Below are 16490 nucleotides of genomic sequence, written 5' to 3'. Positions count from 1 at the left end.
ATAGTCAAGCAGGAAAAGAGGAGGCAGAAGGGCCTTCCAAACATAAGAAACAGTATGTGCACAGAACCCATGTGGGGGAAGAGAACGGCTCTTAGGACAAGACTGGGGGAGGGGGTAGTGAGCAGGGAGTCTGCAGAGACAGGCAGTGAAAATAACACACTTGGCCTTTAGCCACTGTTAAGGATTTGGATTGTTTCCTGAGAATAAGAAGTCATGGAAATATTTAAATGTGGGAATGGGGAGAGGTATGGAAAAGATCATGCTGGCTGCTATGTCGTGAACAGACCAGACAAGGGCCAGCATGAACGCAGGGTACATAATCACAGAAGACATGATCCTATTTCAGACAAAGGTGAGGCAGTGGAGACGATGAGAAGCTGACTGATTACAGTGGTATATGTAAAACCAACAGCGCTTAATAAGGGAATGGATGCGGGCTGTGCAAATAAAAAACTCATCCAGAGTGAGTCCTGGGTTTCTGGTTTGCTCAGCTGGATAGATAGGTAACTGGTTAATCCTGGGAATAAAATCATCCTAGCTGTTGATGTCGCTAAATCTAATGTAGCTTTTTTAAAAAAAAAAAAAATTACATTTAAATCCTGGAATTAAATCCAAGAACAAATTGGCTGAACTGTTTTTGTCACCTTTGGAAATGCTCATTCTCCTCCCAACACGCCCCAGATGCTGCCAGCAGCTTTCCGTCCCTGGCATCAAATCTTCAGTATTTTTAAAGCTATTGATTGTGGATTTCAGCAAGAAACATAATTTTGGAGGTGTTTAAAGATAATATCTGTTGTACGTGCATATGAAGTAGATCAATGGTAATCACCCACTTGCTATCTACTGTTCAATTTGAATGCTACTGAGATATTGTTATGAATTTCTTCTCATTTCATCTCCTACCATTAAACACACTCTATGAATTTGTTCTGAGTTTAGTTTATTATTATAAACCTAATGAAAACATTTCATCTACATAGAGCTGTCACAGAGATGTCTGTGTGTGTTTTGTTTCAATATAACTGTAGGTAAGAAGTACTTAAATGGATATATCTTCATAAACAAAAATGTCTCTAAATTATACATCTGCACTTTGGGATTTGTTTAGTACACACCTTGTCATATTTAAGCTGTGAGTGATTCGTATATTGTTCTAGTCAGAAATTATGTCTTGGATGACTAAAGAGTGTTTTTAAAAAACTAGAACGTATTGAGAAAATAGTTAAGCATATATTTTTATTTTCCTCTCCCTAACTCCATTTTTGATTTTAAATTAATTCTGCGTATCACTGCCACATTAATTTTTCTAAAAATACATTTTGCGTCCCATCACTGAATTACTTAGGGATAAAAGATGCTTCCCTATTACGTACTACATGAGACTGTTTCACATTTTAGGTCTTCCATAAACTTTTCTTATCCTAAAAACACCCATTCATTTCTCTCTCCTTCTCAGAATGCTGGGTCTGCCATATTCAACCAACCATCTTTGTCTGCGTTAACCTTGGAAGCTTGAACTTTTGTGCATTGCTCCCTCCCACCCTTACCAGGTCCTGAAAAAGCCAAAAGGCCAGAACCTCTCCAAATACTTCCCATCCCTCAAAGTTAAGATTAACTCTAACTTCCATTAAACCTTTCATCATTATTCCAGCACACAGTGATCATTCATTTTTTCAGTTACCTCGATTACACACATAATTAGTGCTAGTTGGCTTAAGCAATTAATGAATTGGTTTGTAGGATGATATTTATCATTAATAGATACTATATTCTCTAAAGGAAAGGACCTTTGTTTATATATTTATGTGTCTGTATCATAGTGCTGCCCATATGGGGTCTCAATAAAGAGATGCTAAATTGATTACTTGATTGATTAGAACACTCTGAGCTGTTTATTAAACATAATCCAGTAATTTTTGTACATTATTATTTTCAAAGTTATAAGTACCCAAGGGATAGAAAACATTCTATTTATGTCCAATCTTTCCTTGTAATTTTGCGGCAATTGGAGAGAAAGCCAAAAATGAAACCTAAAATGAAAGTAACTGAACCATTTGGAAATTCAGAGTTATTGAAAGAAAGAGCTGCAGAGATTAGTCACACTCTTACTGCAATTCTGAAGCAGCATATGGCTGAATATTTCCTCATGAAGTTTGTTCACTGAACTCTGTAAGTGAATATAAGCACCACAAATGCACATCAAGATATCATCCAAAAATTGCCACTAACAAGTGTAGGAACATGTACAACTCTAACTTTTCAAAATTGAGTATCAATTTGGGAATGCGTGTACATAAATATATGTGATGTGCATCTTAGAATGTGTTATATATGATCAATTTACACACATGCGATAGCCATCTATATAATATATTCATTTATTGTTCAATAATTATGCATTGAGGACCTGCCATGTGACAGGAAATATACTAGTTGCTAACGATACAAAAATGACCAAGAACAAAAGACATGAACTCTGGTATGATGGAGTTTACAGTACAGATGTACAGAAAGATAAATACTAAGGAAGCACATACAAAAAGGATAAATCTGGGGCTTCCCTGGTGGCACAGTGGTTGAGAATCTGCCCGCTAATGCAGGGGACACGGGTTCGAGCCGTGGTCTGGGAAGATCCCACATGCCACAGAGCAACTAGGCCCGTGAGCGACAACTACTGCGACTGCGCGTCTGGAGCCTGTGCTCCGCAACAAGAGAGGCCGCGACAGTGAGAGGCCCGCGCACCACGATGAAGAGTGGCCCCTGCTTGCCACAACTAGAGAAAGCCCTCGCACAGAAATGAAGACAAAACACAGCCAAAAATAAATATAATTAATTAATTTTTTTAAAAAGCCAAGCATTTGAAGCCCTTTAAAAAAAAAAAGGATAAATCTGGATTATTTCATTTATAGGAAGTAAACAAATGTCATTGTAGAAAATGACAAGCAGAACCTGCAGAAGGGCCTCTCTGAGGAAATGAAATTTAACTTGGTCCCTGAAGGATGAGAAGCAGCTAGCTGTGCAAAGACACCAATTTATTATTTTCTTTACTAAATATGTTAGTAGTAGTTAGAGTGAGACATGAAGCAAAAATTTTATTTTATGAGATCTTAACTTGTTCTTATGGTCCCATATCAAAGTCTGCTCAACAAGGAGATTCTATGATATAGGCAACTGATTGTATGTTGGTTTCAAAGTAATTATAGTTATAATTTCAAGAAGAAATATAATAGAAGATTTTAAGAACAAGAGTATAAATCATTATCCTCATAATTCTCTTTTCTACTCAAATGGAAATACTTTTCAATTCCTTCTGACATGCACCTTATTTTTCTAAAAATGACCTAATGATTAAAGAATTACACTAATGTGTAATAAGATTTATCGAAAACAACCAGGCTTGGAATGAAGGTGTTTGTACTCGGGTTCAATCTTTATCATTCAATGGCTGTTGCCTCTCAAAAAACTCAATTCTTCTTGAAAGAACTGAATCACTTCCCTGATACAATGAAGGCCTTTATCCTCTGAAGTTTCCTACCCACGTTCCTGAAGATCATAGAATTTCATAGAATGCCTCAGTGACTACCCAGCTAGAGAAGGAGAGAGGGAATAAACAGGATATTGGAGCAGGAAGAGCTTTATGTCTCTTTCTCCTACTTCAATACCTATAAATAATGCATAAGTTCTGATGTTATGTATTTTACATTTGGGGATGTCAAATGAGCTTTAACAGAAGAATGGGTTCTGTCTCTAAAATGATGTTGTAAACCATTGGACTAGTTGATTTGAAGACTTCATCTTCAAACAGCAGTTTAAGAATCCATGTTCTAGGACTTCTCTGGTGGCGCAGTGGTTAAGAATCCGCCTGCCAACGCAGGGGACACAGGTTCGAGCCCTGGTCCGGGAGATCCCGCATGCTGTGGAGCAACTAAGCCCATGCGCCACTACTGAGCCTGCGCTCTAGAGCCCGCAAGGCACAACTGCTGAGCCTGAGTGCCACAACTACTGAAGCCCACACGCCTAGAGCCTGTGCTCCGCAACAAAAGAAGCCACTGCGACGAGAAGCCCATACACCACAGTGAAGAGTAGCCCCTGCTCGCCGCAACTAGAGAAAGCCCACGTGTAGCAACGAAGACCCAATGCAGCCAAAATTAAATTAATTAATTAATTAAAAAAAAATCTATGTTCTTCAAAACTAAGATTAAAAGTATCATTTTCTTAAGATGAAATAAAAAACTGGTAATGATAATCTCCAGATGTTCTAGCATGACTAGTTTAAATCACTGGTTAAATTACTTTATTTAAATCATTAGTTTAAATCACTTTTAAATAAATAAATTTATCTGAAAAAAATGGGAACATAAAGATAGAGGAAGTTCAAGGCACAAACGATTGCATACGTGAACCAAGTTATGCTTCCCCCCAAGGCATTTGTGCACCATGTACCAGCTACTTCCATGCACCTTTGCCATCCTAGGTATTCTTCAAGTCACCACTACCTTCAGCCACCTCCTCAGAACACAATATTGACCTTAAATAGAAATGAAACTTAAGAGGTTCACCTTGCCATTTCTATTCTTACATTTTAAAGGCTCACTCAGATGAACTGTATGGTTATTTTTGTGACAGTAAAGGCAGGTAGAAATTGCGATTCAAATTTTAAAACATTGTATTTCGCCATCCATACGATGAATGAAATCCAGTGACCAAGTTTTGCATAGATTCCATGAGAATTCACTTCTTCATCAGGTATATTATAGCAGAAAAGAGCAGAAATGTGGCTCTTTCTGGCTGGTGAGCTTCTGTCAGAAACAATGGCAACAATTTGAAAGGAAACCATTTTATAGCAATGAAGCATTTTCAGCAATATTAAAAATATATACATATTTCCAATAAAATCCTTGTAAAGCAAGATCTAATATAATTTTTTTAAAGCCAGTTTCATTCATACAAGGCATCTGCTGTGAAGAGTGTCTTATTGTTACATAACATTGAAAAAGAACTAAGATACATAGGAAAGAAAATAGGAATTGTTTATCTTTAAAAACTGAATTACTAAAAATGTTTTATGCCAACTTATTCTCTGGGAAATACAGAAAAAGTGCATTTTTCTCTCTACCTCAGGTGATAAAATGTTCATCTAAAAAATCAGAAGTGTTTTCATATTTCACATGGGCCCTTAAGAAACATCCTTTCTTCAAGTGAATTTTTTCCCTGTTGGCTTTAATTAAGTTTAGAATAGTGCATCTAGATACTAAAAAATGAATGCAAATCGAATTACTGTCTAGACCAACAAGTTCTAATATTTCCCCTTACAGCTGTATTCTGCTTTCAATGTGTTCATGAAAAGTTTCTCTTAAATCAAATTTCTGATAATCAACCACACTTCAAAAGCACTAAGAGAATTTGTTATTTAAAAGGACTCTCCGTTAAGAGTGAACTGCACAACTAGTAATCCTTGGAGGTAACACACAATCTGCTTTAACTATTGTAGAAATCTGTCTTTACATGCGTTAGATATGCTTTAAGTGTAGAGCACTTGGGCAGTGCAAATGGCTCAAACACCTCCCAGTGTTAGCTAGGAAGATGGTGTCAGTTAAAACTGTAAGAGGGTTATTCACTCCTACCCTTACCACAAGCACCATCGTACCAAAAGTGTCCAAGGCACCTATCTGCTGCTAGTGCTCTCCAGCCAAAGCCCCCCAATGTTACAGCTGTAGGTGAACAAGTTAGGTTTATTATCCACAACAGTGAGAGACAACACTTGCCATGGGAATCATGGGATGACTCAGTAAGAGAGTGTTAGAAAACACTATATTCTTGTTAAAGAATTTGGGATCATGTTAAGTGATCTGGGGGAGAGTTTAAGGATGTGGGGCTCTGGTCTGGACTGGATATTCTCAGGAGGTGGGGTAATTCTATGAATGGATGTATTAATAAATCTTATCTAGAAGAAGGGAAGACTAAATCCTTCAGCTCTAGAGCAACAGTCACGCATACCATATGGGAGAATGAAGTGTTTGGTGTTTCATGGTTTAGACAATGTTCATGTTTAGTCCGTGTTCAAGCGTGATTACACACTGGTCTTATTTTTGTCTTGATCCATCATGCTCATGGGGTTGCTGCGTCTGATGTTGATGTTCTCTAAGTCAGTTTATGTTCAACAGGGGAACTCCGCGGCATGACTGCGAGCATCAGATCAGCCTGCAGCAACACCAGGTTCTAGCTGCACGTCAGGGGCTAGAATTCTTTCTCAGTGTGAATGTGTTCAGACTTTAGTTTGTTGTTATTTGTTGTCTCATAATCATGCTTATTTTAAAGAAGCTTATGTTTACTCCTCCAGAGTCATCTTAAGTAGATGACTTTTCAAAATGAATTCTTCTCTAATCATTCACTTCTTCCTCATTCTTAAAGTAAACCAATAAGAGAGGCATTTGCATTATCAAGTGCTTTTTTTAAATTATAAATAACTTTGGAAACTTTATAGTCAAACTGTTATTTGTATCTTTTATATATAAATATGTAAAGATGTACTTTTTTCCTAATCAGAGAGCCAAAGAAATCAGAAATTTAGATGTCTTGATAGAAATGGAAAACTTCTATACTCCTTTTAATAACGTTTTTAGTTTCTATTATCTACACTTGTAACATTGTAAAGCCATTCAGAGTTGGTGTTTCTCCACTGTGGAACCCTGATAAAGGTTTTTCTTAAGATTTTCAATTTCTGGTTCCAGCCAGACTTAATCACCTAGTGGACTTCGTAATCAGTCACCTGTATTAACTGAATCCAGCAACGTAGTGTATCTAAAAGCAAGGACTCTTTTCTCTCACAGTCAAGCGTTGAAACACTAGAGGATCACACCAGAGAACTCAAAAGAGAGTGAGCAGAATGAAATTCTGGTGCTTTAGTCAGAGAGAAAACAATAGGAGACAGCAGAAGCAATGATAGTTGTCTCAAGCAGTTACAGTAGTGTCTTCATTTCTGTTGCTCCAAGGAGCAAAATCCATATGACAATATTTTAATTACACAACGTGTAGAATTCTTCATTGGGAATTGGACTGGTGAGCTTTAAATGCCTGTCCAACCTAAGACTTTGGGTTATGGTCTGCAAACACGGATAGTGCCTGGTTTATGGCACCATTATCCTAAGCCATTTGTGCACTCAACTGTAACAAACATTTGCCGGGTGCCAGGTACTGTGCTAAATGCCAGTGGTATAGTAGAGTCCACAACAGACAAAGTATCTGTCCTTATGAAACCTATTTTATAACAGACAGGCAACCAACTCTACAGAGGTCAACATATAAATTACAATTTAAGTATAGATTGTGATAAGAAGGTGGTTTTAGAAAAGGGGAAAATTAATCCCATTTTAATAATATTTAAACCTTAACTTTGGATGGTTAGATAATCAGTTAATGAGATAAAAGGCAAATTTTCCTACTCCTGTTTTTTTTTCTTGGCTTATGTTTTGACTTTTAACTTTGATTCCCAAATATAGATCATTACCATTGGGATGACTGAATAGAAGACTATAGAGAAATCAATGTAAACAAATCTTTATGATTAAAAAAATTAGATTTCAAATCTGTTGATAAATTGTTTGATTTAGACCATCAGTAACATCTAATTCAGCACAAATATGGATCACAGACCATGATATCACCCACTCAGAGTATTTTTTTCTTATTCAAGAATCTTTTTTCTGTTTCTTGGCAGAGAACTTATACTGATAATAATTGTGTTTATTTCTGGTTTCTTAAAGATTTCATTCCATGGAACACAAAGCAAATGGCCTACCACATCTTTATATGATCTTAAATATGATACTTGCACCCAAAGTATAAAAGCAACTAAGCAACTTCCATATCACAAAGTAGCACAGGTAGTTGGATAAAGCAGAAGTGAATGGATAAATCCTATTTTAATAAGGTTCACAAATCCTTCACTTAAATAGAAGAGAAAACTAAAAACAGAGAGGAAAATTTATATATGATTTCTCAGCAGTACAGAGAAGCTACTGTGAAACTGATTAAATGGGAGATTTAGACCTATGAAAACAAGATTCAACAACAACAAAAAGCAGCAAGATTCAACCAAAAAATCTCTGTGTTGCTTTAAATAAAACCCATTAGGATGAGGTGGGATTGTCCCATGAGTCAACCTAAGCCAAAAGCTTATGTTTAAATACCAACCATAAAAAACATTGTGCAATTTGAAGAATTCTGCTTCTCACGATGAAGCACATTACTGACATCTTCAAAAGGTCCATAGATTTCCCTCATGTAAGCAACGTATAAATTTTTTTTGTTTGGTTTGTTTTGAAATTTCATGACTCGATTGGGCTTTTGGAGAATAAGTAGTATCAAAAGAAACTGTTGACTTGAATTCTCATTACTCAAGCATTTGAATAGTTATCACTTATTTATCTCCCACAACAAGTCTAGATGAAAGGAATTGAATTTGAGGCTAATCCATGTATCTTAACTATATACGTTGAATATTTTCATCTCAATATATTGTATATCCAAATAGTCACACCTGCAAGATGAGTAGACATGAGGATCTAACATAATTTTATCTACTAAAATGTGTCCTTCTGATTGAAATATCTGCAGCCAAACCAGTTCACTTTTTAATTATGTGAGTTTCTTTCTCTTCATTTTAAGAACATATTATAATTTTCATATAAAGCTATTTTTAAAAAGTTTTCATTACTTTATTCCAGTTTATCAATCTCTGTAAATTTCTGTTGACTTTCTTTGCATTCATGTATATTAATTCACATCAGAGGATATTTTTTCTCATTTATGTGACATTAAAAATATACAGTGATATTTGTTTGAAAAACATTACGTTAAGATATATTAATGTGAGCATGTCCCTAGTCTATCTCATGTGATCCTGAGAGCAGTGAGCTTACTTATTATTAAATCCTTAGAAATCAAGTTTCAAAACTGTCTTTCTGCAAATGAAATGAGAGTTGATTTAGAGAGGTTCATGTGTGAGTTACTAACCTTTTTTTTAACATCTTTATTGGAGTATAATTGTTTTACAATGTCATGTTAGTTTCTGCTGTATAACAGAGTGAATCAGCTATACGTATACATTTATCCCCATATCCCCTCCCTCTTGTGTCTCCCTCCCACCTTCCCTATCCCACCCCTCTAGGTGGTGACAAAGCACCGAGCTGATCTCCCTGTGCTATGCAGCTGCTTCCCACTAGCTATCTATTTTACATTAGGTAGTGTATATATGTCAATGCTACTCTCTCACTTCATACAGCTTACCCTTCTCCCTCCCCGTGTCCTCAAATCTATTCTCTATGTCTGCATCTTTATTCAAGTCCTGCCCCTGGGTTCTTCAGGACCATTTTCTTCTTGTACATTCCATATATATGTGTTACCATACAGTATTTGTTTTTCTCTTTCTGACTTACTTCACTCTGTATGACAGACTCTAGGTCCATCCACTTCACTACAAATAACTCAATTTTGTTTCTTTTTATGGCCAAGTAATATTCCATTGTATATATGTGCCACATCTTCTTTATCCATTCATCTGTCAGTGGACACTTAGGTTGCTTCCATGTCCTGGCTATTGTAAATAGTGCTGCAATGAACATTGTGGTACATGACTCTTTTTGAATTATGGTCTTCTCAGGGTATATGCCCAGCAGTGGGATTGCTGGGTCGTATGGTAGTTCTATTCTTAGTTCTTTTTTTGTTTTGTTTTTTGGTGTTTTTTGTGGTACACGGGCCTCTCACTGTTATGGCCTCTCCCATTGAAGAGCACAGGCTCTGGATGCGCAGGCTCAGCGGCCATGGCTTACGGGCCGAGCCGCTCAGCGGCATGTGGGATCTTCCCAGACCAGGATATGAACCCGTGTCCCCTGCATCAGCAGGCGGACTCTCAACCACTGTGCCACCAGGGAAGCCCTAATTTTAGTTTTATAAGGAACCTCCATACTGTTCTCCATAGTGGCTGTATCAATTTACATTCCCACTGACAGTGCAAGAGGGTTCCCTTTTCTCCACACTCTCTCCAGCACTTATTGTTTGTAGATTTTTTGATAACAGCCATTCTGACCAGTGTGAGGTGATACCTTATTGTAGTTTTGATTTGCATTTCTCTAATGATTAGTGATGTTGAGCATCCTTTCATGTGTTTGTTGGCAATCTGTCTATCTTCTTTGGAAAAATGTCTATTTAGGTCTTCTGCCCATTTTTGGATTGGGCTGTTTGTTTTTTTGATATTGAGCTGCATGAGCTGCTTGTATATTTTGGAGATTAATCCTTTGTCAGCTGCTTTGTTTGCAAATATTTTCTCCTATTTTGAGGGTTGTCTTTTCGTCTTACTTATGGTTTCCTTTGCTGTGCAAAAGCTTTTAAGTTTCATTAGGTCACATTTGTTTATTATTGTTTTCATTTCCATTTCTCTAGGAGGTGGGTCAAAAAGGATCATGCTGGGCTTCCCTGGTGGCACAGTGGTTGAGAGTCCGCCTGCCGATGCAGGGGACACAGGTTCGTTCCCAGGTCTGGGAAGATCCCACATGCCGCGGAGTGGCTGGGCCCGTGAGCCATGGCCGCTGGGCCTGCACGTCCGGAGCCTGTGCTCCGCAACGGGAGAGGCCACAGCAGTGAGAGGCCTGCGTACCGCAAAAAAAAAAAAAAAAACGGATCATGCTGTGATTTATGTCAAAGAGTGTTCTACATGTTCTTAGTGTTTTCCTCTAAGAGTTTGATAGTGTCTGGCCATACGTTTAGGCCTTTAATCCATTTTGAGTTTATTTTTGTGTATGGTGTTAGGGAATGTTCTAATTTCATTCTTTTACATGTAGCTGTTCAGTTTTCCACTTTGAAGAGGGTGTCTTTTCTCCATTGCATTTTTTTTGCCTCCTTTTTCAAAGATAAGGTGACCATATGTGCATGGATTTATCTCTGGGCTTTCTATCCTGTTCCATTGTTCTATACTTCTGTTTTTGTGCCAGTACCATACTTTCTTGATTGCTGTAGCTTTGTAGTATAGTCTGAAGTCAGGGAGCCTGATTCCTCCAGCTGTTTTTCTTTCTCAAGATTGCTTTGGCTGTTCGGGGTCTTTTGTGTTTCCATACAAATTGTGAAATATTTTGTTTTACTTCTGTAGAAAATGCCATTGGTAGTTTGATAGGGATTGTAGATTGTAGGTTGTTTGGGTAATAGAGTCATTTTCACAATGTTGATTCTTCCAATCCAAGAACATAGTATAACTTTCCATCTGTTTGTATCATCTTTAATTTCTTTTATCAGTATCTTATAGTTTTCTGCATATAGGTCTTTTGTCCCCTTGGGTAGGTTTATTCCTAGGTATTTTATTTTTTTTGTTACAATGGTAAATGGGAGTGTTTCCTTAATTTCTCTTTCAGATTTTTCAGCATTATAGGAATGCAAATGATTTCTGTGCATTAATTTTGTATCCTGCTACTTTACCAAATTCATTGATTAGCTCTAGTAGTTTTCTGGTAGCATCTTTAGGATTCTCTATGTATAGTATCATGTCATCTGCAAACAGTGACAGCTTTATTTCTTCTTTTCCTATTTGGACTCCTTTTATTTATTTTTCTTCTCTGATTGCTGTGGCTAAAACTTCCAAAACTATGTTGAATAAGAGTGATGAGAGTGGGCAACCTTGTCTTGTTTCTGATGTTAGTGGAAATGGTTTCTGTTTCTCACCATTGAGAATGATGTAGGCTGTGGTTTTGTCATATATGGCCTTTATTATGTTGAAGTAAGTTCCCTCTATGCCCACTTTCTGGAGGGTTTTTATCATAAATGGGTGTTGAATTTTGTCGATAGCTTTGCTGCATCTATTGAGATGATCATACGGTTTTTCTCCTTCAGTTTGTTAATATGATTTATCACATTGATTAATTTGTGTGTATTGAAGCATCCTTGCATTCCTGGGATAAACCCCACTTGATCATGGTATATGATCTTTTTAATGTGCTGTTCGATTCTGTTTGCCAGTATTTTGTTGAGGATTTTTGCATCTATGTTCATCAGTGATATTGGCCTGTAGTTTTCTTTCTTTGTGACATCTTTGTCTGCTTTTGGTATCAGGGTGATGGTGGCCTCATAGAATGAGTTTGGGAGTATTACTCTCTCTGCTGTATTTTTGAAGAATTTGAGATGGATAGGTGTTAGCTCTTCTCTAAGTGTTGGATAGAATTTGCCTGTGAAACCATCTGGTCCTGGGCTTTTGTTTGTTGGAAGATTTTTAATCAGAGTTTCAATTTCAATACTTGTGATTGGTCTGTTTATATTTTCTATTTCTTCCTGGTTCAGTCTTGGAAGGTTGTGCTTTTCTAATAATTTGTCCATTTCTTCCACGTTGTCCATTTTATTGGCATATAGTTGCTTGTAGTAATAGCTCATGATCCTTTGTATTTCTACAGTGTCAGTTGTTACTTCTCCTTTTCCATTTCTAATTCTGTTGATTTGAGTCTCCTCTTTTTTTCTTGATGAGTCTGGCTAATGGTTTATCAATTTTGTTTATCTTCTCAAAGAACCAGATTTTAGTTTTATCAATCTTTGCTATCATTTCCTTCATTTTTTTTCATTTATTTCTGACCTGGTATTTATGATTCCTTTCCTTCTGCTAACTGTGGGGATTTTTTGTTCTTCTTTCTCTAATTGCTCTAGCTGTAAGGTTAGGTTATTTATTTGAGATTTTTCTTGTTTCTTGAGGAAGGATTGTATTGCTATAAACTTCCCTCTTAGTATTGCTTTTGCTGCATCCCATAGGTTTGGGGTCATTGTGTTTTCATTGTCATTTGTTTCTAGGTATCTTTTGACTTCCTCTTTGATGTGGTCAGTGATCTCTTGGTTATTTAGTAGCATATTGTTTAGCCTCCATGTGTTTGTATTTTTTACAGTTTTTTTCCTGTAATTGATATCTAGTCTCATAGGGTTGTGGTCAGAAAAGATACTTGATACGATTTCAATTTTCTTAAATTTACCAAGGCTTGATTTGTGACCCAAGATATGATCTATCCTGGAGACTATCCTGGAGAATGTTCCATGAGCACTTGAGAAGAAAGTGTATTCTGTTATTTTTGGATAGAATGTCCTATAAATATCAATTAAGTCCATCTTGTTTAATGTGTCATTTTAAGCTTCTGTTTCCTCATTTATTTTCATTTTGGATGATCTGTCCATTAGTGAAAGTGGGGTGTTAAAGTCCCCTACGTTTATTGTGTTACTGTCGATTTCTCCTTTTGTGGCTGTTAGCATTTGCCATATGTACTGAGATACTCCTATGTTGGGTGCATAAATATTTACAATTGTTATATCTTCTTCTTGGATTGATCCTTTGATGTTTATGTAGTGTCCTGCTTTGTCTCGTGTAATAGTCTTTATTTTAAAGTCTATTTTGTCTGATATGAGAATTGCTACTCCAGCTTTCTTTTGATTTCCATTTCCATGGAATATCTTTTTCCATCCCCTCACTTTCAGTCTGTATGTGTCCCTAGGTCTGAAGTGGGTCTCTTGTAGACAGCATATATATGGGTCCTGTTTTTTTATCCATTCAGCCAGTCTGTGTCTTTTGGTTGGAACATTTAATCCATTTACATTTAAGGTAGTTATCGATATGTATGTTCCTATTACCATTTTCTTAATTGTTTTGAGTTTGTTTTTGTAGGTCTTTTCCTTCTCTTGTGTTTCCTTCCTAGAGAAGTTCCTTTAGCATTTGTTGTAAAGCTGGTTTGGTGGTGCTGAATTCTCTTAGCTTTTGCCTGTCTGTAAAGGTTTTAATTGCTCCGTTGATTTGAATGAGATCTTTGCTGGGTAATCTTGATTGTAGTTTTTTCCCTTTCATCACTTTAAATATGTCCTGCCACTGCCTTCTGGCTTGCAGAGTTTCTGCTGAAAGATCAGCTGTCTACCTCATGGGAATTCCCTTTGTTCTTATTTGTTGCTTTTCTGTTGCTGCTTTTAATGTTTTTTCTTTGTATTTAATTTTTGATAGTTTGATTAATACGTGTCTTGGCATGTTTCTCCTTGGAATGCACTTCCTGGTGTTGATTGACTATTTCCTTTCCCACATTAGGGAAGCTTTCAACTATAATCTCTTCAAATATTTTCTCAGTCCCTCTCTTATTTTCTTCTTCTTCTGGGACCTCTATAATTCGAATGTTGGTGCATTTATTGTTGTCCCAGAGGTCTCTGAGTCTGTCCTCAATTCTTTTCATTCTTTTTTCTTTATTCTGCTCTGTGGTAGTTATTTCCACTATTTTATCATCCAGGTCACTTATCCATTCTTCTCCCTCAGTTGTTCTGCTATTGATTCCATGTAGAGAATTTTTAATTTCATTTATTGTGTTTTTCATCATTGTTTGCTCTTAGGTCTTCTAGGTCCTTGTTAAACATTTGTTGTATTTTCTCCGTTCTATTTCCAAGATTTTGGATCATCTTTACTATCATTTCTCTGAATTCTTTTTCAGGTAGACTGCCTATTTCCTCTTCATTTGTTTGGTCTGTTGGGTTTTTACTTTGCTCCTTCATCAGCTCCGTATTTCTCTGTCTTCTCATTTTGCTTAACTTACTGTGTTTGGGGTCTTCTTTTCACAGGCTGCAGGTTCGTATTTCCCATTTTTCTTGGTGTCTGCCCCCAGTGGGTAAGGTTGGGTCAGTGGGTTGTGTAGGTTTCATAGCCAAGGGGACTGGTGCCTGTGCTCTGGTGGATGAGGCTGGATCTTGTCTTTCTTGTGAGCAGGACTGCATCCAATGGTGTGTCTTGGGGTGTCTGTAAGCTTAGTATGATTTTAGGCAGCCTCTCTGCTAATGGGTGGGGTTGTGTTCCTGCCTTGCTAGTTGTTTGGCATGGGGTGTCCAGCAGTGGAGCTTGCTGTTCGTTGAGTGGAGCTCGGTCTTAGCATTAAGATGGAGATCTCTGGGAGCTCTCTCGCCACGTGATATTACATGGGTCCGGGAGGTCTCTGGTGGTGCAGTGTCCTGAACTCGGCTCTCCCAACTCGGAAGCTCTGGCCTGACACCCTGATGGAACACCAAGACCCTTCAGCCACACAGCCAGGTACATTGGGAGTTTCTTGCCTTTTGGGAAGTCTGATGTCTTCTGCCAGTGTTCAGTAGGTGTTCTGTAGGAGTTGTTCCACATGTAGATGTATTGTTGATGTGTTTGTGGGGAGGAAGGTGATCTCCACATCTTATTCCTCCTCCATCTTGAAGTGTAATAAATCTGAGTTACTGACATTTTTAAACCTCACCTTCAGCCCTCTCTGGAATCACACAATCTGTTTGAATGGTTGTCTAGGGTCTTCATAAAACAAGACTATGACATGCTGGAGGCTGCCAAGCATTGATGGGCATAAACCTAAAATTGGCCAGACAATGTGAAGCAACTAAAAGCTTGATTAGAGAAAAAGAAATAAGGAACCATCTCACACATGAAAATGGCTATAATCTACAATGTATTTTCTTATTTTAAAATGTAGGATTTGATTCTTAAAAATGTTGGAAAATGTTATATTAAGATTTATTTAATTTCCTTGATATAGCCATAACTGTTTCCTAGAAAATAATTACAACCATGTCTACCTTATTATATTGATTAAAAATAGAATGAACTTCTATTATTAAAACAGCTATCCTTCCAACTGAGGTATTCCTATATCAATTTAAATAACATGGATAAAAATTATCTCACTTTTCTTCTTAATTTTTAATAAAAAACTATGTTTACTTCAGTCCTAAAGAATGCATGCTTCAACAAGTATAGGGTACCTGAATATTTCTATGGTAGCTAAGAGAAAAAATAACCTACGTATTTGTAGTCATGAAATGAGAGCTCTCTTCAAGTTGAAAGATTCAAACTCATACTTTTTAGCTTCATGGTAAATAAGTTTAATTTGTTTTGTCACAAGGAAGGAAGGGAGGGAGAGAGGGAGGGAAACGAAGAATGAAAAAGAGGCTTTAACATAGTCAGCAGAGAAAGTAGAAAGGTTTTAAGACACACAAAATCTTTATAGGAATATATTTAATGCAGTATTTCTCAATATGTGTTACACATATTACTTAGGCTAAACATGAATATTTTTATTTTAATATTTATTTATTATAATGCCTATTAGAAAAATATAACTAAGGAATCAAACTAGTGATTTAATGTCTATTACTGCCTGGGGGGAGGTAGAATTATTTAAGTAAAACAAGGAGTCACATTAATAAGTTATTGAATAAATGATAGTTTAGTTGATATGGAAAAAAACATGAAGGTAGCCCACAAATGACTAAGGTTTATAAAACTTTACTATAAAACTGCTCTTCAGAACTGGGGATGAGTAAACTGAAAAAGTGTCAGGGAGGAAATAATAGCTATCTTTATACATTTCCAATACTAATTCACACCAATGGGAAGAAACTACAGAATACATATTTCTAGTCCACAGAAGGAGAGAGTTGTCATAAGTCCAGTACTGCTAGAAGATAAAGTA

General features: G+C 36.8%; 1 pseudogene; it reads left to right on the top strand.

Annotated features, from left to right (window-relative positions):
• Positions 1–213: 213 nt before the first annotated feature.
• The window catches only part of LOC111174149 (ubiquitin-conjugating enzyme E2 Q1 pseudogene), a 37142-nt pseudogene continuing 20865 nt past the window's right edge, over positions 214–16490 (top strand).

The sequence above is a fragment of the Delphinapterus leucas genome, chromosome 10 (assembly GCF_059928025.1).
Source record: "Delphinapterus leucas isolate spDelLeu-1000000601 "Yukka" chromosome 10, BTC_Dleu_Yukka2, whole genome shotgun sequence".
NCBI classification, from domain to species: domain Eukaryota; kingdom Metazoa; phylum Chordata; class Mammalia; order Artiodactyla; family Monodontidae; genus Delphinapterus; species Delphinapterus leucas.
Note: the sequence above shows the minus strand (reverse complement) of the source record. Positions and strands in the feature narration are given on the sequence as shown.